Source organism: Impatiens glandulifera, chromosome 1 (genome assembly GCF_907164915.1).
Source record: "Impatiens glandulifera chromosome 1, dImpGla2.1, whole genome shotgun sequence".
Taxonomy (NCBI): domain Eukaryota; kingdom Viridiplantae; phylum Streptophyta; class Magnoliopsida; order Ericales; family Balsaminaceae; genus Impatiens; species Impatiens glandulifera.
The window spans coordinates 56,397,527-56,422,484 of NC_061862.1; the positions used below are offsets into that span (position 1 = coordinate 56,397,527).

The 24,958-nt window shown below is 30.7% G+C and overlaps 1 pseudogene; it reads left to right on the forward strand.

Moving 5' to 3' along the window:
• The first annotated feature begins 583 nt into the window (after positions 1 to 583).
• Positions 584 to 2,760, forward strand: LOC124928725 (annotated as a pseudogene).
• The last annotated feature ends 22,198 nt before the right edge of the window (positions 2,761 to 24,958 follow it).

The window sequence follows — 24,958 nt, forward strand, 5'->3', positions numbered from 1 at the left end:
TCTAAATTTTAATTTTTAATTTTTAACTTTATAAATATTTTATTTCACTATTTTAATTTTTTAAAATTAAATTTGACTTATAATTTTATTAATATTAAAATTTTATTATTAATTTTATTAAAATTAAAATTTATTTATAAAATTTTATAATGAAATTTAAATTTCATTATTAATATTTTTATTAACATCTGTCCTTTAATTAACTAATATTTAAATTTAATTAAATTAAAAGTAAAAAATAATATATTAAATTTAAGACCTATATATTTTTATAATTAAAAACCCACTATCCCAATTTTTTTTCTCTCTCAAAAGTCAAAACCTAATCAGACTTTACACTCCACCTCCAAAGTCCAGTAAACGAAAATCGCTCAATCTGAGTTCTCTCCCCTGCCCAATTGCGAAACAACAGAAGTCGCTCAATCTGAGTTCCCTTCTTCTCGAAAAATCGCACTCTTAATTGATTAGAGGAGAAGACGAGTTCTTGTTCTACAAACACGAGTGGTGATAGCGTAGAAACAAAGGTCTTCACCAAGAGAAAGAAAGATAGACAGAGAAGACATCATAGAGGACAAAGATAGAGATGACATACTTTTTAGGCGTCAGATCGTTGTTTTTCTCGTCGATCGCTCTACAATTTCTTTCTGGTTTGTTACCTTTCTCAGATCCCCAATCTTGTCTTTCTACAAACCATTGGAACTCAACAACTCATGTGGAATTGAACTTGTACTCTTTCCTTTTCTTACTTTTCCCTATAATTATAGTATTGATATGTTCTTTGTTGATCTTTTTATCTAATTTTAGGTTTACATTGTTCAGTTTTGTTGTTCCGCTTTGATGATCTGTTTTTCTAAGCTTCTTTATTGCTAATTTTACAATTATGTGATCCAGTAATTGCAGATACAATACTTGTGGATTGTATCTGATATACGTATTCACGAAATCAAAGACTATTATTCTGTTCTCATTTCTGTCAATTGAAGAAGAAGTTGAATGAATTTGGAGAAGCCTTGACAGCTATTATCGAAGTATTCTGGTGTGGCTTATAAATCTGAAATATTTCCTCACCTGGGAGTACGTTGATGGGTGGCCTACCAACTTTAAGTTCTCGTTCGAGAAATGCACCTATTATTTCGAGATTGCAGTTGCACTAACAGTAGTTGGGATCCCGGAAGGTTTACTAGTTGTGATAACCACATGTTTGGCCCTTGTGACCCGGAGATGGCTTAGAAGAATGCACTTGTGGGGAAGTTGCCAAGTGTTGAAACCCTAGGATGTACAATAGTCATTTGCTCGGATAAATCAGGTACTTTAACCACTAACCAGATATCTGTATCGAAGCTCGTGGCCATAGGTGGTGATAGAGCAAACACTGTTCGGACTTTTAATGAAGAAGGGATTACATATAGTCCTTTTGATGGAAAAATTCAAGGATGTCCTGTGCGAAGAATGGATCCTAATCTTCAGATGATAGCCAAGATTGCTGCTCTGTGCAATGAGGCAGGCATTGAAGAAAGTGAGAATCATTTTGTTACAAATGGAATGCCTGCCGAGGCAGCTCTGAAGGTGATCAGATCAGATAAGAAAGAGAAGAATATATGTATATATATTTTAAAATTTGTTCATGATTATGATGTTTTCCTTTTATTACAGGTGATGGTTGAGAAAATAGGATTTCCTGATGATATGGATGCTGGTTCATCCTCAATGAACGGTGGTTTACTTTGTAAGTTATTCATAGTTGGGGTAATTTTTCTCTATCAAGCATTTTTACATGAATGTTGACAAAGTTTTTATCTTTAAAAGGTTGCTGAAATTTTTGGAATAAACATGATCCACGGGTCGCCACTCTTGAGTTTGACCGAACAGAAAATCTATAGGAGTTATTGTCGGTTCTACCTCAGGAAGAAGAAAGTTTTTGCTTGTGAAGGTATGTGAACTTACCTAACTTTACACAGGTGGTACACTAAATCTTGTAAAAATATTTCATTCTCTTCTAATAATAGTTAAGATTTTATATGATAATGTAGGGTGTAGTGGAGAACTTGTTGGAACGAAGTTCCTTCATTCAACTACTAGACGGTTCTATTGTAACACTAGATCAAAGTTCTAGAAACAAAATCTTAAAAAGTCTAGATGAAATGTCAACAAGTTCTATACGATGTTTGGGTTTTGCATACAAGGAGGATCTTCTAGAGTTTGCCACTTACAAGGATGACCCAGCACACCAACTTTTGCTGAATCCATCCACATATTCTTCAATAGAAAGTAACCTCATTTTTGTTGGTTTTGCTGGTCTGAGGGTAAGTTTGTAAATTTTTTTCCTAGGTTCTTTCTTAATATCTCCTCCCGTGCATGATTGTTTCCCCTTTTTGGTTTAGGATCCCCACGGAAAGAGGTATGACAAGCAATTAAAGAGTGCAGAGCAACTGGTATTAGAGTTATAGTTATTACAGGAGACAACAAGAACACAGTTGAAGCTATTTTCCGTGAAATAGGTGTATTTGGACAACATCATGATATAACTTGTAGAAGCATAACAGGGAGGGAGTTTATGGGTCTTGGTGATCCTAAAACTTATTTAAGGCAAAGTGGAGGGTTACTGTTCTCTAGGGCCGAACCAAGGCATAAACAAAACATAGTCAGATTGATTAAAGAAGATGGTGAAGTGCCATGACTGGGGATGGGGTGAATGATGTGCCTGCCTTGAATTGGCTAATATTGGAAAATAAACGGGAATCTAGTGTTTTGTTTATTTGAACATTAGAACATTATTAAAAACTTGTAATATGGTAATTAATATTTATTTATTTGACTATGATATTATTTTATAAAAAAATATCGTTGTTTATGTTTTATTTTTTATATTTAAATTGTCAAAGAATGAATATGAAATGTTCTTTTAAATAATTTTAATGATTATTTAATTTATATAAAAATTATAAAAAAAAAAAAAAATTGTTAAAAATTAAATGGGGTTTTGGCGACGCTTAAAATAATGTTACCGACGCTTAAATAAGCGTTGCTATAACTTGCGCCGACCCTGCTTATAGCGACGCAAGAATAAGGGTCGGTGATATTTTTAGCGACGCTTTTAAGGGTTGGCAGAAGCCTTTTTAAGGGTCGCCAAAAGTCTTTTTTTGTTGTAGTGGACCTTTTGACTTCAAGTTGACCAAACTTTTGGAGTTGACTTGAAGGCCTTATTGAAGTCAAGGTCAGACCCACGATCCAGTCGGGTCCTTAGTTGGGCTCTCAGCTGGGTCCTCAATTGATGTAAATAATGCTTTTTGTATGGGTGGATCTATGAAGATGTATACATGTCTATTTCAGAAGATTTAAAATGTGAAGTTCCGATCCAAATCAAGTATGTAAACTATATAAAGAGTTTATACCTCAAGGCAATGACATTTTAAAATTTTTAAAAGTCTTTTAAATATTGATTTATTACAATATGAAAATGATCATTGTCTATGAGAACAAAATTCTTGTTTACTATTATATGTTGATGATATCTTGTTGGCAAGTAATTCTTTACAAGACATTGAATATGTAAAACATGTTGTTGATTCTAAATATTCCATTAATGATCTTGGGAATACTAAGTTTTCTTAGAATTATAAATTATTAATAATGAAACTCACCAGTGTAGCCTGGTGGTAAGAGTCGGCTTAAGAGACTAAAATGTCACGGATTCGATTCAATTTGAAAGCGCTTTGAGTTTAAGCGGGGTGTCATGCTAGCCAAAAGAAGCATATTCTGGATCTTATTTCTGATTTAGGTTTGATTACTTCTAAACTTGCAACAACTCCTATGATAAAAGGAGTGAAACTTGTTAATGATTCTAATGATGAATTATGTGACGTTAACCATAGAAGACTGGTTGTTGGCAGGTTATTATATTTAAATTTCACTCAATCCGACATTATTTATTGTGTTCAAAAACTAAGTCAACTTCTTAATAAATTTTTTTAAGTCTCATTTTGAGGTAGTTATATAAGTAGCTAAATATTTGAACGGATCTTCATCTTTAGCAGTATTTTATTCCTCAAATAACTGTGTTAAATTATTTTCATATTCTGATAGCAATTGAAGATCTTGGTTAGATTCTAGAAATTCATTAAGAGTATTGTATCTTTATTGGTAATTCACTCGTAACTTGGAAAATAAAAAAACAACAAATTGTTTCTCGTTCAACAGTTTTTGAATAACAATGACTAACATATTTAATTAATGATATTAAGATTCATGTTTCTTGACGATATATATTAAAAAAAATTCGGTGTTTCATAAAAGGGCAATTACAAAGCATATCAATATTGATTGCCTTCTGGTTAAAAATAAATACAAATCAGGTCATATTTTACTAATATATGTGCCTTCAAGTATGCAAGTTACAAATATTTTCACCAAAATATTTGAAATAAATCAATTTTTTAATCTTAAAAAAAAATTAAATTACAAGATTTTTATCTTGAAGGGAAGTGTTGAAGAATTAATAATTATTAATGACTAAAATTAGTTAGTTGGAGTTAAACTGATTGCATGATTGTATTATTTGTTAATAGAAGTTATAAGTACATATGTTATGTTGGTTACTTAGTTTCATAGGTTGGTTACATAGTATCAGTTATAATGTTTGTGGTATATTTTGTATTTGAAATTAGTTCAGACACCTTTTAGAATAGATGGGAGTTTTTTTACATATATTGGATTTTGTGATAGTATAAATACTAAATAAAATCTCCTCTAATAGCACGGCAATAAGAGGTGGATATCCTCGGCCTTCTTGAGTTCCTGGTTTTAGCCCGTCAGGCGGCAAATTTTGCGCATGGTTAAATGGTTAAGTGTATTTGCGGATTTTGTGCTTAACCGAAGGGAATTAGTCGCACTCTAAAAGAGAAGCGGAACTCAACGTTCTAAAAAAATTACTAAAAGAAAAATACAAATCCCTCACGAGTTTTTTTCTCATTTTTTTCTTGTTTTTCATTCTCTTGCTCTTTCTCTCCATAACCACTCATAATTTCTTCTCACATCAATAATATTTCTTGAAGTCTAGAAAGGTTATTGCGAAAATAGAAAAGAAAGGCTGAATTTCACTGAAAAATATTGAAAGAACTCCATCACCTTAAAGATTGAGAAAAATATAGCGTAATTATTTTTTCTATTAGTCTTCTTTTGATAAGTATTTTATTGAGATTTCTTACAACTATATAAATTAATTATTTTTATAGGAAAATTTATTGTATATACCCTATACAATAATAAAAAAAGATTAGAAGAAAAGATGACGTTTTGCTGGATAAGACGAAGTAAGAGAAAAAGAGAAAAGAGGAGTTACTACCTTTAACATTTTTTTTTGAAAAACAACTCCAAACAAGCCTTGTTTAAAGTTGGAAACTGGCATTCATCCATGTTCATAATCAGCTGCATTATAAACTGTTGCTGACTCAAATTCTTTATTGTGACCCATAAACAGTGATGGGTCCTGAACCAAATTATGGCAGTCAACAATTTTCATACGAATCTAATGATAGACCAAAGACAGGTCAAGTTGAAGAATTTAGAATCATGAAGCTCCTCCAGCAGCTCTTCGATGATGGGATAGAAAATTTGTCCTTGACAGTAGCTGCATTTAGTGATAATCTATACACAGCCTCCAAGATAAATATATTTTTCTCACTATACTACTAGTGCAACAAATACATACATTATGACTGTGTTGGATGTTTCCTTTTTTCAGCATTTCATCCATATGGTCTAATTTCTTCTTTCAATAATGCACGAAAACAATATGATCTTCAACATATTGGTTTCTTACATTTCTTTATCACCATTTGTAATAAAAAAAGGAACATCCTATTTAAACTGCAATTCTTAAAGTTTTCGAACAACTCCAAACAAGCCTTGTTTACGGTTGTAAGCAACCATTAATCCATGTTCATGTTCAGCTACATTATAAAATGTTGCTGATTCAAATTCTTTACTGTGATGGGTCCCGAACCAAATTGTGAGAAAACAACCTCAATGTTATCGGTTCTCCAACTCTCAATAAACAAATCATCTCCTCACCACAATGATTACACTACAATTTAAAGTCGACCGAGTACTTGAGGCTTAATTATTTGAGTGTGATATGTGTCATAGTCAGGGTATACTAACTACAATTTGATTGATGTAAATAAATTTTCTTTTCAAAATCTTTTAACAATTTTCTTGTTTTATTAGTCTTTTGTCAAGTTATTCAATCCGAGATAATGTCATTGTGCTTTCGAGAATGTGAATGAACGAAGAAGTGTTGACCGATAAAAACTTGTTCGGAACTAGCTGTATGAGAACAAAGATTATTGGAGGAGCGTAAGATAAATAGTGTATGTATGTAGATAACCAAAAAAAGATCATTGAAGAGAACTATGAACATAAAAACTTAGGAATGGTTAATGATCGATTTGCTTTGAAAAGATTGAGAATGTGTAACTAGTTTATAAAATAAATTTAAATAATTTATACTGTTAAAATATATTTTTCAATGTGTTAGTTAATTATTTGAATTTATGTTATAGGTTTATGTAATTTTTTATCTTAGATTTTTTTTGTTTAAGATTGAATTAACAATATTGAGTTAAGATGTTGACATAATGTTTGTTGTTAGTGATTTTATTAATTGTTTAATGTAAAGTTTGATATTTGCTTAGATTGAGTTGTTTTAAAAGTTAAAAAAATAATTTGTATATTTTTTTTTATGAAGTTTGATGGATATTTTCCAATTTCAATGGATACTTATCATTCAATTTGGTTATTAAGCAGTAAGGTCTTCAATTGATTTTCGAAAAATAGTTTCTCAAAATCTTATGAAATTCAAATTTGGTGTGGATTTTTTAAAAGATTTATTAATTGTTCATGACTGTAAATTTAATTATACTAAAACTAAATAAATTTAGGAACAATGAGGATATCTTATTATAAAACATGATTTTTATAACAGGAAGACTTGTGGGGTATTCTTTGTTTGATAGAAGAAGTGACTAAAGAAATGCATGAAGAACTAAAAACAAGGGTGGAAGGGTGGTTGAAGTTCATAATTTGATATCTTGGTTATAATTTACATTTTTAATATGATTGTGTATTGTAGTCTTCCAAACCTGAGGTTGCATATTTTTTTTACTACATCTTCAATAGTTTTAGTCTTTCTTTTACATAAACAAAATATTTTTTTTATATTAACCCTAAACTTTGAATTTTAATAAGTTTGTCTACTCAACCCCGTTTTGGGGATTAGAGAAATATGATTTGGTGAGACTTTTAAAGCGGTTTAATTGTCCATCAATTTAGTTGTTAAGCGGTAAGGTAAGATGTTCAATTTGATATTAAAAAAACAATTTCTCAAAATCTTTTAAATTTTGGTTCTAATTTAAAATTCAAATTTAACTTTGTGTATTATTTATGATTATTTAAATTTGATTACACTAAAACTAAATAAATTTAAGAACAATTATAAAATCTAATTATAGAACTTGATCTTTAATTAAATTTTCATCTCAATAATAACTAATTGAATGCTTAGAATATTAATTAGTAATTAAGTATTTTACTTAAATAATAACTAATTGAATGTTTAAAGTATGAATTCCAGATTTTTTTAATCTCAAGTAAATAATGGTTTAGAAAATGTGATTGTATAAAACTCCAAATGAGAATATATTTTCATCTTACCAATTGTGATAATGCTTGACATAGTTTGTACAACTTCCTCCTATATGATTGTTTGGTTTCTAATGAACTAACCTAAAACATAAAACATTTTCATAAAACTTAACATTCCTTGATATTGAAATTTTGTCATTCTTTAAGTCATAGAGATATCCCTTTTGTAAATTAGAAATATCTAAAGTAAAAAATATCTAAGTTCACCTGTTTCAAATTTGATTTTACCTCAAACAAAATATGAGTAATAACAAACACAACTACACAAAAGTTTTGATGTTATTAAGATTTTATTTAGTAATTTTTATATCTCAAATGGATATTTTCATTTAAGAACTTTGGTAGGCAATAGGTGATGAGAATAAGTAACATTAATATCATCAAAATCAAAACTTTTACATCAATTTTTATTAAAAACATATCCTGACCCCAACCCACCAAGGTAGCTCAGTGGTAAGAGTCGGTTTAAAAAATCAAAATGTCATGGGTTCGATTTCATCTTGAAGTACTTTGAATTTAAGTAAAAAAAATCATGATTATGGGTGTCATGCTAGGTTTCCTTTAATTTAAAAAAAAAATTCAAACCCTGGGTGACATTGATACTTTACCCCTAGATTTATAATTTAAATATATTAAATGGTATTAAAATAAAATTATATATATTTATTAATTAATGTGTTGTGTTATTTTAAGAAAATAAAGAAGGAAAAATATAAAATTGGGACCAAGCGAAGCGAAGTAGTCCACCCAAGCCAGCACTCTTTCTTCATAAGGTTTTAAATTTTGCGGCTCAACCGTCATTTTTACCGTATGAACCGAAACAGGTGAATGAATGTTCGGATTCTAACTTCAATATTGGTACCTTTTGAACTGACCAAAATCTAGTCCGATCCGAAGGTTTGATTGAAAGAAGGTTATAAAATCCCCTCTTCTAGTCTAGTGGCAATAAGAGGTAGATACTCACCCTAAGATTATGGGTTCGAACCCGTCAGGCGACAAGTTTTGCACCTGGTTAAATGGTTAAGTGTGTTTGCGAGTTACATACTTACTCTAAAGACATTGTTCATTTTCAATGCCCCATACATAACTTATGTAATTTCTAGTTGCCAAAATGCACCGATTAATCTCCGATTCCTTCTTTTACTCAACTTTCACCTCCGCCCATACCTCAATCAATGTGATACAAGCCTCATAGTGGGAATCCACCCTTCAGTTCATACATGAAAAGAATAGATCGTATAAACACAAGACTAAATAGGATGAGCAACCCTAATTAATTGGGTAAGCCTAGTAAGCTCACGGATTAGGGCAATCCACGGTAGGAAAACCCTAAATTTTTTATTCTTTTTGTTGGAGAAATCGAATAATAGCACCTGTTTAGCAATTCAGAAATAAACAAGCTACAACAAGGCTTAACAATTCTTTTTCCCTTTTGTGTAATCAAATAGGCAGCCAAAACAATTGAGCATCAAACGATCAAATAAACAGAGAGCAGGACACCAAGATTTTACGTGGAAAACCCAAATTAGGTAAAAACCACGGGACACTTCGGCCACTTAAATCATCCACTATATCAAATGGGTATACAATGTAGTTCAATACAAGCCTAGAGGTAATCTAACAGAATTTATCAATTGACCTCATCCTAACTTGTCATTCACATACATTATCATCATTAGTAAAGATGGCTAACCAAATGGAGAAGAGATAAAGGAAATCAGAAGAAGAACCTGCTACTGCAATGGAGGAATTGCTGCTTCAATGGAGGAAGAACTGCTGGATGAGAGAGAGAAAAACCAATCTAAAAACCGTTGTGTTTTTTTTCCTTAATTAAATATGCCCTAATGGGCTTTATTAATTTGTTAGGCCCAGCTGCCAAATGAGCTGACCCAACAAATCTCCCCCGTCAGCGCAACTTTGCGGGCTCCAATAAACCCGCTCTCTCCCGACAATCTTCAAACTTGTCCTTAGGCAATGATTTCGTAAACATATCGGCACCATTCTCACTTGTATGAATCTTCTCCAAGTTCAGTTCTTTTGTCTCAAGCACATCACGTATCCAATGATATCTCACGTCGATGTGTTTGGATCTCGAATGAAAAGCTGAATTCTTTGAGAGATGAATGACACTTTGGCTGTCGCAAAACAAAGTAAACTTCTCTTGCTTTTGACCCAACTCTTGTAGGAACTTCTTCATCCATAATACCTCTTTACATGCCTCAGTAGCTGCAATATACTCAGCTTCTGTAGTAGACAAAGCAACACACTTTTGTAACCTTGACTGCCACGAAACAGCACCGCCTGCAAAGGTAACCAAAAAACCTGATACAGATTTTCTTGAATCAACATCACCCGCCATATCAGAATCTGTAAAGCCGTCCAAAATAGGAGTATCACTTCCGAAGCATAAACGTGCTTTCGAAGAGCCTCGAAGATATCTGAGAATACACTTAACAGCCAACCAATGTTCTTCTCCAGGGTTGGAGAGATACCGACTAACAACACCAACTGCGTGTGCTATGTCCGGTCTTGTACATACCATGGCATACATAAGACTACCAACTGCAGAGGCATAAGGTACATTCTTCATTTCATCTTTCTCTTTCTCACTTGTAGGACATTGTTTAGAACTCAACTTGAAATGACCTGCAAGTGGAACTGAAACCGATTTTGCATTTTTCATTACAAACCTCCCAAGTACCTTCTCAATGTACTTCTCCTGTGATAGCCAGAGTGTTCTGTTCTTTCTGTCTCTTGTGATTTCCATGCCTAGGATCTGCTTCACTAAACCCAAATCCTTCATCTCAAAAGATTTGTTCAAATCCCTTTTGAGCTTCTCAATTTTTGCAATATCTTGCCCAACAATCAGTATATCATCAACATAGAGCAGAAGAATAACATAATCATCAACACCGTATCTCTTGATGAAAACACAATGATCAGAAGTAGTCTTACTGTACCCATTTGCTTCCATGAAGGAGTCAAATTTCCTGTACCATTGTCTAGACGCTTGCTTGAGCCCATACAAGCTTTTCCTCAACCTGCAGACAAGATCTTCTTTACCTTTAACTTTAAAACCTTCAGGTTGTTCCATATAGATCTCTTCCTCCAAGTCACCATGGAGAAATGCAGTCTTCACATCCAGTTGTTCAATTTCCAAATCTTGACTAGCAGCCAATGCTAACACAACTCTGATGGATGACCTCTTCACAACCGGTGAGAAGATCTCTTCAAAATCAATTCCCTTTTTCTGTCCAAAGCCCTTCACAACCAGTCTAGCTTTATATCGAGGTTGTGAGCTATTCTCTTGGTGCTTCAACTTGAATACCCACTTGTTCTTCAAAGTTTTCTTTCCTTTTGGAAGTTTCACCAAGTCATAAGTTTCGTTCTCTTGCAAAGAATTTATCTCTTCTTGCATTGCCACCGACCACTTGTTCTTGTTTTCATGAGATAATACTTCTTGATAGGTTTCTGGTTCTCCCCCGTCAGTCAACATCACATACTCATTGGGAGGATACCTACTAGAAGGTTGTCGCTGCCTACTAGATCTTCTAATATACTGATCATCAGGTGGCTCTAGAGAACTATCATCATCTTGTTCAGCTTCCTCTGTTGGCTCAGCATCAACTAAAGGAGTCTCATCAACCTCAACTTGGGCATTCTCCACATCATTGGGCTGTGATTGTGGTGTACGAATTCTACCATTGTCAGGCAATTCATTCTCTGTAGACTTCGGCTTTTCCTTTTTCTCAAAGTCTTCAATGGTCTGATCTTCAAAGAATACCACATCTCTGCTTCTAATGAGTTTCTTGTTAACCGGATCCCAACATCGGTACCCAAATTCTCCGTGGCCATACCTAATAAAGATACACTGTCTCGTCTTGCTATCAAGCTTAGCTCTCTCATCTCGAGGAACATGAACAAACACTTTACAACCAAAAACTCTCAAGTGATCATAAGAGACGTCTTTACCTCTCCAAACTCTTTCTAGAACGTCGCCATCTAAAGGAGTTGAGGGTGTAAGGTTTATCAGATCAACCGTTGTCTTCATTGCTTCTCCCCAAAAGGATTTTGGCAACTTAGCATGAGACAACATACACAAAGTTCTCTCATTGATAGACCTGTTCATCCTCTCTGCAACTCCATTTTGTTGAGGTGTTTTTGGCACAGTCTTCATAAGCTTGATCCCATGACTTTTACAATATTCCACAAATGGTCCTCTGTATGCGCCACCATTGTCCGAACGAACACATTTCAACTTCTTCCAAGTTTCTCTCTCCACTTCAGAATGAAACAACTTGAAGTAATCCAATGCTTGATCCTTAGTCTTCAAGCAATATGCCCACACCTTCCTTGAGCAATCATCGATAAAAGTGATGTAATGATGAGCACCACCTAAAGTCAAGGAATCCATAAAACATATGTCTGTGTGAACCATATCTAGAATATTAGGCTTCCTAGATGGAGAGAAACTTTTGAAGGAAACTCTATGTTGCTTACCAACTAAGCAATCTGTGCATGTCTTCAAATCTGTGGACTTTAAGCCCTGGAGATCGATTGTCTTGGAGAGAACTTGCATGCCATTCTGACTTAAGTGACCAAGTCTCTTATGCCAAAGTTGTGCTGAACAATCATTAACTGCATTTGCTTCTCCCCCGTAAGACTTAGTCTCTGTCACATAAAGAGAACCGACCTTTTTTCCTTTAGCTATCACCAAAGACCACTTAGTGAGTTTCCACTTTCCTTCACCAAAGTAACTATGATAGCCCTCATCATCAAGAATACCAGTAGAGATCAAATTCATCCGAATATCAGGAACATGTCGAACATTCTTAAAAAGTAGCTTGCACGAAGTGTTAGTATCCAAACAAACATCTCCTTTTCCAACAATCTTACACGTAACATGGTTTCCCAACGTCACTGAAGCAAACTGTCCACTAGTGTAAGAAGAAAATATATCACAACGATTGGTGACATGATAAGAAGCACCTGAGTCTACCACCCATTGTGTATCTTGAGAAACAAAGTTGATACTATCATTGTCGTAAACAATATCGATGTCGTTACCACTCACATCTGCAACCTTACTACTTCCATCTTGCTTATTCTCCTTTTGTTCCCGCTTCAAAGATCTGCACTGATACTTCTTGTGTCCTGGCTTGCCACAATGATAACATGTAATCTCTTTTCTCGAGTTGGATGTTCCCCGTGACCTGTCTGAACTGCCACTGCGATTCTTTGGAGTTTTACTTTTACTTCTACCCCTTTTCTCAGTCACGAACACCTGACTTGGAGTCGAGAAGCCCTGTTCTTTTCTTCTAGCCTCTTCATTCAGCACGCTCTCTTTCATCATTTTCAAAGTGAGCTTACCTTGTGGAACAGAATTGGTAATTGAAACCACAAGTGTTTCCCAACTATCAGGCAGAGAATTAATCAAACACATAGCATGAAGCTCATCATCAAATTTCATTCCTATCGCAGCCAACTCATTTAGAATCCCCTGAAAAGCATTTAGATGCTCAGACATAGAAGACCCATCTTGATATTTCAACGAGCAAAGCTTCCTAAATAGAAATGCTCTGTTTTGAGTGTTGTTCTTCTCATACAGCTCACTTAAAATAGTCCACACCTTATAAGCATTAACTTCAGTAGCCACATGCTGATACACACTGTTGTCAACCCATTGCCTGATTTTACCAACTGCCTTTCTATTCAGCTTCTTCCAATCTCCATCTGTCATAGCTTCTAGTTTGCCTTTATCACCCAAAATAGTGTCTTCATAATCATAATTACACAATAAGTCCTCCATCCGTGACTTCCCGATTGTGTAATTGGTAGCTGTGAGTTTGATCATCGTTCCATTACTGCTCAACGATTCTTCCATTTGAATTATACAAGAATCACCACCAAACGAACTCAGCTCTGATACCACTTGTTGGAGAAATCGAATAATAGCACCTGTTTAGCAATTCAGAAATAAACAAGCTACAACAAGGCTCAACAATTCTTTTTCCCTTTTGTGTAATCAAATGGGCAGCCAAAACAATTGAGCATCAAACAATCAAACGATCAAATAAACAGAGAGCAGGACACCAAGATTTTACGTGGAAAACCCAAATTATGTAAAAACCACGGGACACTTCGGCCACTTAAATTATCCACTATATCAAATGGGTATACAATGTAGTTCAATACAATCCTAGAGGTAATCTAACAGAATTTATCAATTGACCTCATCCTAACTTGTCATTCACATACATTATCATCATCACTAAAGATGGCTAACCAAATGGAGAAGAGATAAAGGAAATCAGAAGAAGAACCTGCTACTGCAATGGAGGAATTGTTGCTTCAATGGAGGAAGAACTACTGGAAGAAAGAGAGAGAAAAACCAATCTAAAAACTGCTGTGTTTTTTTTCCTTAATTAAATATGCCCTAATGGGCTTTATTAATTTATTAGGCCCAGCTGCCAAATGAGCTGACCCAACACTTTTTAACATAAAAATGTTTAGTATAATAGTTCAGGATGAAAAATAATAATTTTTATTTATTTATAGGTTCAAATTTTAAAAAAATAATTTATTAACAACTATATGGACTAGGGCAGCCCAATATTCGAGGAAACACTACTCATAAAATTCCAATTATTTTTGAAGCTACTCTTAAAATATTTCTTTAAATTTTAATTTTTTTAATGTATTATCAATTTTGAATCTATTCCACATTCATATATATACAGTTAAGACACTTATTTCCTACAATTTTAATTTATTTGTGTTGTATAATACCAATGTCTTAAAATTCGCTCCGACATGTGGTTCACCCAGTTTGATCGAAATTATCAAAAAAAAGAAAAATAAAGTTGATGACTGAAACGGGTTTTCAGAACTTTGTTTCTTCCCCGAATGGCATTACCAACAGTATAGAGAAGAAAAAATGCTCTCATATGTGGAAAATTTATCTTGGTCATTTCTGTATCATTTCCATTCATTCAAAAAGGTAAAATGATCACGGTGATTATTTTCCCAAAGTCCTTACTTCAAACTAGGGACCGATCATAGTGGATTTACCCTAATTTTGAGAAATTCACAAATTGGAGTCGTTCATGTTTAGCACGAAGTGAGGCTATCCTTAACCGTGGGAATGAGTCATTTTGAAGGGAACGACCAAAGTTAGAAAGAAGGTTGAGCGAGAAAAATGAAACTTCCGCGTTACACAACTCCTCATTTTTCGCGTAAAAATCTCGGCAACCTACAACTTCTGTGCATCTCTACGTATTTGGGACCATCAAATGTTATTTTCATTAAAACCCAATTTTCATCTGTAACATTTGAGACATTTTTCAATTTTTTTTTTACTTAAAGTGACAAATCTTAAAATTTTTGCACTTGCTTTCTTTCTAAAAAGCTTATAAACATTGCCAAACATTATTGGATCCCATTTAAATATTTTCTATATAATTCATTTAACTTTATTATATCATTATTATGAAATCATACATATTTATGAAATTTAAATTTAATCTGACTTTAAAATTGGCCCACCACAAGTATTTTACATCTTAAGGGAATTGGTTCCAATTTACATAAGCTCTCCTTCACTAACCTACCAAAATTTTGTTTATTTTCTTTGTGATGGTTAAATCAAATCTACATAAATCTACAATAAATTATTTAAACTAAAAAAAAAGAATAAACATGTTAGCATATTACTCAATTGGCCTCTTCAATCCCAATACAGTTTTTAGGTTTTTTAACTTGTGTTTCCGTAAGATTTGCATTATTAACATCTTTTTCAACAGCACCATGATTTAAAATTGGCTGTAATGGTGGTTGAGTAAGACAGGTGTTACTCATGGTGGTTGTGATGGTGGTTTATTATTTAGTAGGTTAAGGCAGGTTTAACATTTAATGTGGGTAAAGGAGCTTGAATATTTAGGGTGGGTAATTAAGTGTGTTGGAACATTTCTAGTTTTTATAGTCTTCTCCTTTGTTGATGTTTTTTATATTTATTTTATTGTGTTCTCTTCCTCAATCACTTTTGAAATAGTTACACCAAATAAATAAGAATCATTATAATTAAATTCATATATTAATACTACAAAAAATTGCCGATTTGTAACAAGTTCCCACCAACCATCTTTGCATTAAAAATTGACTTTAGCAATTGTCCTAGCATTAGTTTAGAACTTCGAATTCACAACTACATTTACAAAAAGGAAAAAAGCTCACTTAGACATATGTACTTGTATAACTAGAGTTCATTTAGACGTATGTACTAATAAAAGATCATTTAAACATATGTATTATCAAAAATGGGCTCATTTAGCCTCTTTTAATAACCATAGTTAACTTTTATTTTTAAATTTATATATTTATTAATTAAATATTAATATATTTTCTATCTCCTTCTTTTTTATTTATTGCTAATAAATGAACCCTCTATTTTATCTTTTTTATAATTTTTTATTATTTCTATATGAGTATTTATTATGATTATTTTAATTTAATTATATATATATATATATAAGCCTTCATCATTAATTATTTTAACTTTATATTTTTTCTTCTTTTTTATATTTTTTTTCTTATATTCACATTTCTTATTAATTATTTTAAAATTATTTGGTCTCAATGATTGAATATAACAATGAAAATCCTTTCAACAATGAAAATCCTTTTAACAATGAAAATCCTTCAACACAAAAATAAATTAATTAAGAATTAAAAATTAGATAATAATAAAAACCCATTCATCAAACACCAAAAGAGTAATAATCAAATATTTGACAAAACAATGCACCTTACTACTACTATAAATCGTGAATAAAAATTAAATAAAAAATTATTAATTTCATTTTTGTTTATACTAAATTAAATATTATAATAAAACATAAAATTCATATATAAGTTGTTCAATTTTTTAAAAATGAGAATTTAAGAAATATGAGAAATAAAAACTAATAAAAAAAGGAAGATGACATATAAAAGAGAAATTAATATTAAAATAATAAAAAAAATTAAGAATAAATTAAATTATCTGGTGTAATTAATGAAAAAGAATGAGAGAGAAAATATATTATTATTTAATTAATAAATATATAAATTTAAAAATAAAAGTTAATCATAGTTATTAAAAGAGGCTAAATGAGCCAATTTTTGATAATACATATGTTTAAATGATCTTTTATTATTACATACGTCTAAGTGAGCTAGTTATACAAGTACATACGTCTAAGTGAGCTTTTTTCCTTGCAAAAAACCATTAAACATTTCGAATTCCTAGTTAAAATTTGCATAAGTGTTTACATTAACTATTTCAACATCATTTCCACTAAATCCAGGAGTAATGCAGAAAATCCATTTTTTTTCTAAAATTGTCTAATCATGGTTAATAAAATTTTTAATAAGATGAATATATTAAACAATAAAAATATATTTAACATAAACGGCAATAACGTATAAAATTAAGAACTGCAATATGTTTCACAATATCCAATATAACGAATATATGAAAATTAAGCAATAAAATTTGCATCTTTCTATAAAAATATATTCAATAAAAACTGCAATACCTACATTATTTATATGAAACGTATATTCAACAAAAACTTTAATATATACATTATTTATATGAAACGTACTTTCAACAAAAATTGCATTAACTTATAAAATTTTATAACACAATAATCTTTACAATATCATATAAATTTCGTACCGCAATGAATTACAAATATGTCTATAATTCGATTTGCATTATTTCATTTAAAATTCTATTTATATTTTTGTGTATTATAGAATTATCATTTGCATTGTACTTATATAATTGATCATTATCACACCTAACATTATATTATTGATAATACTGCAATTATTGCTGCAATGACCTTATTCACAACTTTTCATTACTATTAACAATAACAAATATAGCTTTATTTGCATTATTTGAAATGCATGATTTGCATAATTCTATATAATATATTTTAAAAATTTACATTAAATTTACATAATTTTTACAACCTTCAACGCATTATATCATAAACTAATATTATAATTCAATTGAATTCTTTAAAATGATTCCTATATATACATCATAACCAAAACAAGTCATCAATTCTTAGTAAACTAATATCAGTCATGACAGATTTGAAAAAAGTATTTATCAAGTACTTATGTTTCAAAAATATGAACAAAACATGCCAAATTATACACAAAATGACATTTCCAAGTAGATCCAAATTATGCTTCACTCCATCCGTTGATATTTACTTTTTTAACCAATTTCCATTTTTGAAAACATGTATAAATTAAACAAAATGAGAATTAGATTTACTATCTAGTTTATATATTGAACAATATACAATTCTAATTTACTTACAGTTTTTGAAGCCCAAGATCCATCCCACTCATCATGGTGCATTCTACAATAGCATTTGACAATATTATACAACTCATATATTGGACATAAAATTAAATCACTTGAAAACTTACTACATAAATTGCATAAAACGCTAATCTATTAATTAAACAACATTAAACATGAATTTAAATCACTTAAAAACATTAAAAGAACTCATATATTGAACATAAAACTAAATAACTTGAAAACTTACTAAATAAATTTCATAAAACACTAACCTATTAATTAGAAAACATTAAACATGAAACTAAATTACTTGACAACATTTAAAAGACTCATTTAATGAACATAAAACTAAATCACTTTAAAATTTACTAAATAAATTTCATAAAACACTAATCTAATTCAACCGACTTAAATCTACCTATTAATTATTCAAACTTATAATTCAACATACTTAAATCTTTATTATTATTATAACTAACATTAATATAATTATGACAATAGCATATGAATTGCATTTGAATATGAAGCATATTTACCAAATTAAAGATTGAATCACTAACCTTCTTCATCAGTCGTCCTGAGTGGGAATGTTTGAGATCATTTGTTTTCTTGACTTAGTCCATAATGCTAGGATAGTGTCAAAATTTTCATTTAAAGTCTGCACTTGAGTTTGAAGAACAACTTTGTCTTGATCTAGTTCAACTTGGTTGGACTATAACATTTTAATTCTCTCTTGTTGTTCTACATATTTTACCTTACATTTATCAACTTCTTCTTTTTGTAGTGTATTCTCTTTCTCCTTCTCAAAATTTATAATTTGCAAAACACTTACGATTTCTTTAAGTGTATTTAATTCCAAAGAAAGTTGTGTGCTAGATTGCCCATTTTAGAACATCTGTTTTCAGCCTATGTATCCTATTTCAAACACACACAGCTGCTCTTGGAATTCCATATTGCCTCCATCCACAACTCAATTTTAGATTTCTGTTCATTGGTATCTAAAGATTCATGAGTTTGACGGAGCTGAGTAAAAGAATTCTGCATAACAAAAAAATATAGTTAGTTGTGTATAAAAAATAAAGCTCAACCTTTTAATAAACATAAAATATTAATATTATCACAACTTATGCTACCCTGTTTCCACTCCATGTACCATCCTTCTTTTTATGTGTCTTCTCAAATGTTTCAAGAAGGGAAGGATGTCTTCAAGTTCCTTTTTCTATTATAAATTATAAATTTAGGTGTTAGTAATATAAAATTCAATCAATTAAATACAACTCAAATAAATAAATTACTTAATTATCAATCTTATTTGATGTTCTATAGCTGAGATTGAACCACCATAATATGTAGCAACACCGTTTTCAAAGTATTTTATTTCAATTTCCTTTGGCCTTGGTGCACTTCTCAGAATACTTTGGCTCATAAAATTTGGTTTTTATTTCGTTCCAGACTTCTCTAGGGTAAAGTGTGAGGGATTTTTCAAAGAGTCTTTTGCCCTAGTCACAAAGTTTCTTATCTTGGCACCACCCTTCTTCATGAAAAGTTTATTCACATCCCCTCCTCAATGGGATCCCACTCAAATGTCTCCTACAACTAATTATATAAATTTGGTAAAGACTTAGAACAATGAATTGATAATGAAAATCAATTAAAGTAATAAAACATACCGTGAATTGTTCCCACCAAATGTTCTTAATGTCTTCAGAAACTTGATTCCAAATCAAGTATGCCCCTCCAATAACCCGTGATTATCCTATGTATGTCTTTTAAAGTATTTAGATATGAGCTGCAAAAACATACAAGGGTTAAAAATGAAGTCATTTTGTATTTCTAAATTACAATATACACATAACTTAAATGAATAAATTTACTTCTCTCCAATAATTTTTATGTAGGTCTTTGACGATTTGAAAAGATTGTCTAGGTCTACATCCTCCCTTGAATCTTCTTCATCTTCATCTTCCATTTCAATATTTAAGGGTGGATGAGTTGGGTATGTATTGTCAAGGATAAGGGCACGATTGACGACAATAAATGTTGTGTTATGTTGAGTTTCTAAACCTTTAGAAGGGATAAGTTGAAGACTTGGTTGAGCTAAAGTTGAAGGCGGTTTGGCTGGAGTAGACTTCTTATTTTGGTTGGATTTTTTGTTTTTGGGATTAGGAGATGAAGTAAGTGTTGCTTGTTTGGGGGGTACCAGTTATTTGGGGGGGGGGGGGGTACAAGTTGTTTGGGGGTACTTTTTTTAGGAGACAGGTTTTTAAGGTGTAGTTGGGGGTGGTTGTTTTGGGCCTATTCGTCTAGAAGATGCTTGTCACACACATCCTAAAACTAGTAACACACTTTTTAAAGACATAAATAACTCTATTAACTAAATTATAACTCTATCAACCAAATCATACCTAGTCTGATTTTGTATATTCGAATTCAATTAGATCTCGCTTTCTTTGAGATTGTCTACTCATATTGCAAGATACTCTTTTCAACCAATATAAAATACAAAACCAATTAGAACTCAATGTAGATCATTTAAAATTAAATCATATTACACTCCATATTAAAAACTATATAAAAGTAACTCAATGTAGATCTTATAAAGAGTTTAATAATGTTAATATTCTTCTATTATATCATACATATTATATTGTGCAATATATAATAATAATAATGCTAAGTCATGGTCATTAAGTATCATGAAAAACATCAAGAATGATTGTTCCCATTCGAAACCATTAAAATGTCATACTCAAATGAAAAGAACTAACATATTTGGGAGTGTAGATTTCAGACAATCATAAATGTAAACAAAAAAAGGGTAGATTTTAGGTAAGCTTATTCTTAACATACATATCTGCAGTTTTAGAAGTTGAAGAATCATTTAGCAGAATCATTCATTAAAAAATGTTCAAAAAACTAGAATAAAATAGAAATATTGTATCATCTATCTTACTCTATGCATTGAAAAATAGAGCAATAATAATAGCAAATGAAAAAGAACAGATTACAGTTTGAAATTATGACTCATTAGACATACTAGAATTTATCCCGTGCATTTGCACGAGTAATAATATAATAACCGAGAAAGAAAATTACGATTAAAATGTGATAACATTTTTAATTACTCTCGAAACATACCCATATCATTTTTAATTTTATTTTTAACCGTTTTAAATTTTGGATAGGTCAACCCACAATCCGACCCAAATATCCATTTACTCTCACATATATATCCAAATTAACCACAACTCTCGACCCAGCAATCCGGACACTTTGAAAATTAAACATCATTATATATATATATATATATATATATATATATATATATATATATATATATATATATATATATATATTAGTTAGTTAAAAAGTTGAACTTATATTGTCAAAACGTCCTACGTTCATCAAATTTGGTGTAAAATTTAAAATATAAAGTCTTCTTAGTCTAGTTGGTTAAAGAGTTGTACTTATTTTGTTAGGTTGCAAGTTCGAAACATACCCATAACATTTTTAATTCGGACACTTTAAAAACTAAACATCATTATATATATAGATTAGTTAGTTAAAAAGTTGAACTTATATTGTTAAAACGTCTCGCGTTCATCAAATTTGATATAAATTTAAAATATAAAGTCTTCTTAGTTTAGTTGGTTAAAGAGTTGTACTTGTTTTTTAGGTTGCAAGTTCGAAACATACCCATAACATTTTTTATTTTATTATTAACCGTTTTAAATTTATGGGCGGGTCAACCCACAATCGGACCCAAATATTCATTTACTCTCACATATATATTCAAATTAACCACAACTCTCGACCCGACAATCTGGACACTTTAAAAATTAAGCATCATTATATATATTTATATTAGTTAGTTAAAAAGTTGAATTTATATTGTTAAAACGACCCATGTTCATCAAATAAAGAAGGAGAAATTGACTCCAATAAAGAAGCTCCCAAAAAATACTTCTTTTTTTTCATTTATGCAAGACACTGAAACTTACATGTGTGCCTAAAGGATTTTCCATAGCAGTGGGAAAATCACTAACATTCGACAATATTTCATCACCGCTTAGTCTTTGCGGAGGAGGTGACATCTCAATTCGGTCTTTGATGATGTTTTTTTGTATCTCGTCTAAACTGATGTTGCTCCGGTAAAAATTGTTTGTGAGAATCAAAGTAATACGGTTTTTTACCAAACTTAAGTCTAAACGATTTTGAACGTTTCATAAAAATTTGACATCCATCAATACCGTAAGTACTCCAACCTAATAGCATTGCATGTGTTGGAAAGTCATTAATTGTCCAAAGTAGAGCTGCTCGCATATTGAATGTTTGTAGGCTTGAGATGTCATATGTTGAAACACCTTCCATCCACAGTTATTTTAACTCTTCCACCAATGGTTGCATATATATATGTCAATATAATTCTTTGCATTTTCAGGCCTGGGAACAATTAAAGAAAGAAAAAGGTAGGGTGTCTTCATACACATACCATGTGAGAGATTATATGGGGTCACAATTACCAGCCAACATGAATATTTCTCCCTGATATATTAAAAAGGTGCAAATCCATCGGCACATAGTCCTAATCGAATGTTTCAGTGTTCTGCTGCAAAATTTGGATATGCACGATCAAATGATTTCTATGCATCTCCATCTGATGGATGACACATCATATATTCTTCGGTTTCATGTCGTGAATGCCACATCATGTGTTGTGATGTTACATCTAATGTGTATAGCCTCTGCAACCTTGGAGTCAAAGAAAAATATATTAATTGTTTATATGACTTTCGCTTTTTAGATTTCTCTTGATTTTGTTTGTATCTTGATCGCAAAAAAAATTTACATTGTTCATCTTGATTATCATCTCTCCATAAAAGCATGTACCCTTCACTACATGCATCAATCTTTATAACCGGCAAACCCAAATTCTTAAGTAACTTCTTCGTGCTATAATAATTACCTAACAAATTATTGTCACGTGATATAAAATCGTTCATCATAACAATCATTTCTTTCACCGTAGTTTCAGATAGATTGTGATCTATTTTAAAACTTAAAATTCTTGTCGTCGTAGAAAGTTTGGTCTCATTCGGGTGACCATATCAAAGAGGTTAATCTGCAGCTTTCAGAACATCCCAAAATGTGTCGCCTTCTTCAATGTGATTATCTAAATGAATGTGTGAAGAAAAACGTGTGCCTTCATTCTAAGGGGGATTATAACTGGTAGCAACATTGAAGATCATTTTACGAAATTGATTAACATCAACAACCATTAATTTTGGTTTAATGTGAGATAGTGGTTCCCATTAGATGTCCACGTATAGTATTTCTTAACGAAATCACATCGATAAAGATGATCCCTATAAGATTCCACATCATTATATTCACAGTTCTCACATTTTATACATGGACATTGAATTTTGTCACAATCCATAAAATAAATATAACAAATAACAAATTAAATAAAAAATAATAACAATTTTTTCCCTTTCCAAATTATGGATTACTATATTATGAATTAAGGTTTTATGAGAAGATAAAAAGCATGCACGTAAGAATAAACATGGAGGTACTTATGGGTCAGTGTTGGAGGGTGAACCTTAATTTCAAAATGCTTTCTTTCAAAGTCTTAAAATTAAGCTTCATGTTTTGATAAAAGAAAACAATTATTTTAATTTAAATATAATTTTTTTACAACTAAGATATATTAATTTGAGAAACATATCAGATTATCTTATATTAATTTTTTTTAAATTATTTATAAATGATATTAATGAATAATATTTAAAATTTAATATTAAAAGTAATTCAAAATTACTGATCTTTTATACAAAAATCAATCAGGTAATCACAAACAACTTACTTTGATATGTGTATTTATTTTTATTAAAACAATATTTCATCATTATTATTTTAACTATAAATAACTAATTCATTAATTAAAATATCCAAATATATTTATTAACAAATAGGTAGTTAGGACATAGGAACATTTTATTCTTGAAAAGTTTCTTGTGACTATCTTATTGTGTCTAGTTTTGAAAAATAAATTTAGTCACTGAAATATAATATTTTCTTGTGTTGTGACTAACCGTTTATATTTATTTAAAAATGAGATGAATTAACCGTTATGTATTGTATCAACTACATACAACTGTTTTTTATTCTTTTCAAAAAGATTAAAATATTTTTAAAAAACTCTAAAATATTAATATTTAATATATTACAAACCATATTCATCAATAATATTCAAAGTACAGTTCTATAAATATTAAAAAAAAATTATCATTATTAAAAAGAAAAAAGTTAATATAAATATTAAATTCAAAATAATTAAATTAGTGAAACAAAACAAATAACAGTTGTAAATAGTTGTTCTACATGTCCGTGCAGTTCAGTTTTCAGATTATAATTTGTAAGCCTTAAAAATTCTTTAGGAGTAATATTATGAATCAACATTTTCATCTATCATAAATATTACTAAATAAAGTCTTAAAAAATGAATATATCATTCCACTCAAATTAATATAAAGTACAGGTTCTCCTAGTCTCATATTGATTGGGAGAAGATGAATGTGAATTCATTCTTGCCCAAGTGTATTTAATCTCTTTTCATTTAATTTAAGTAATCTGTTTTGGTTTAGTATTATTACCGACTAACTTTGTTTAAACATATATTAACATGATACATTAAAATTTATATATATAAAATATCACAATAAATGGGCATTAAATCACATGTTATAAATTAAAACTTTAAACAAATTTTTAATTTTAAAATATCGTTACTCTTGCACTAAGATTTTAATTGATTTTGTATTGGTGTCTCTGAGCCATTGTTTAACAATGTCTGCTTCCTTCTCACTTACAGTCTTCCCCTAATTC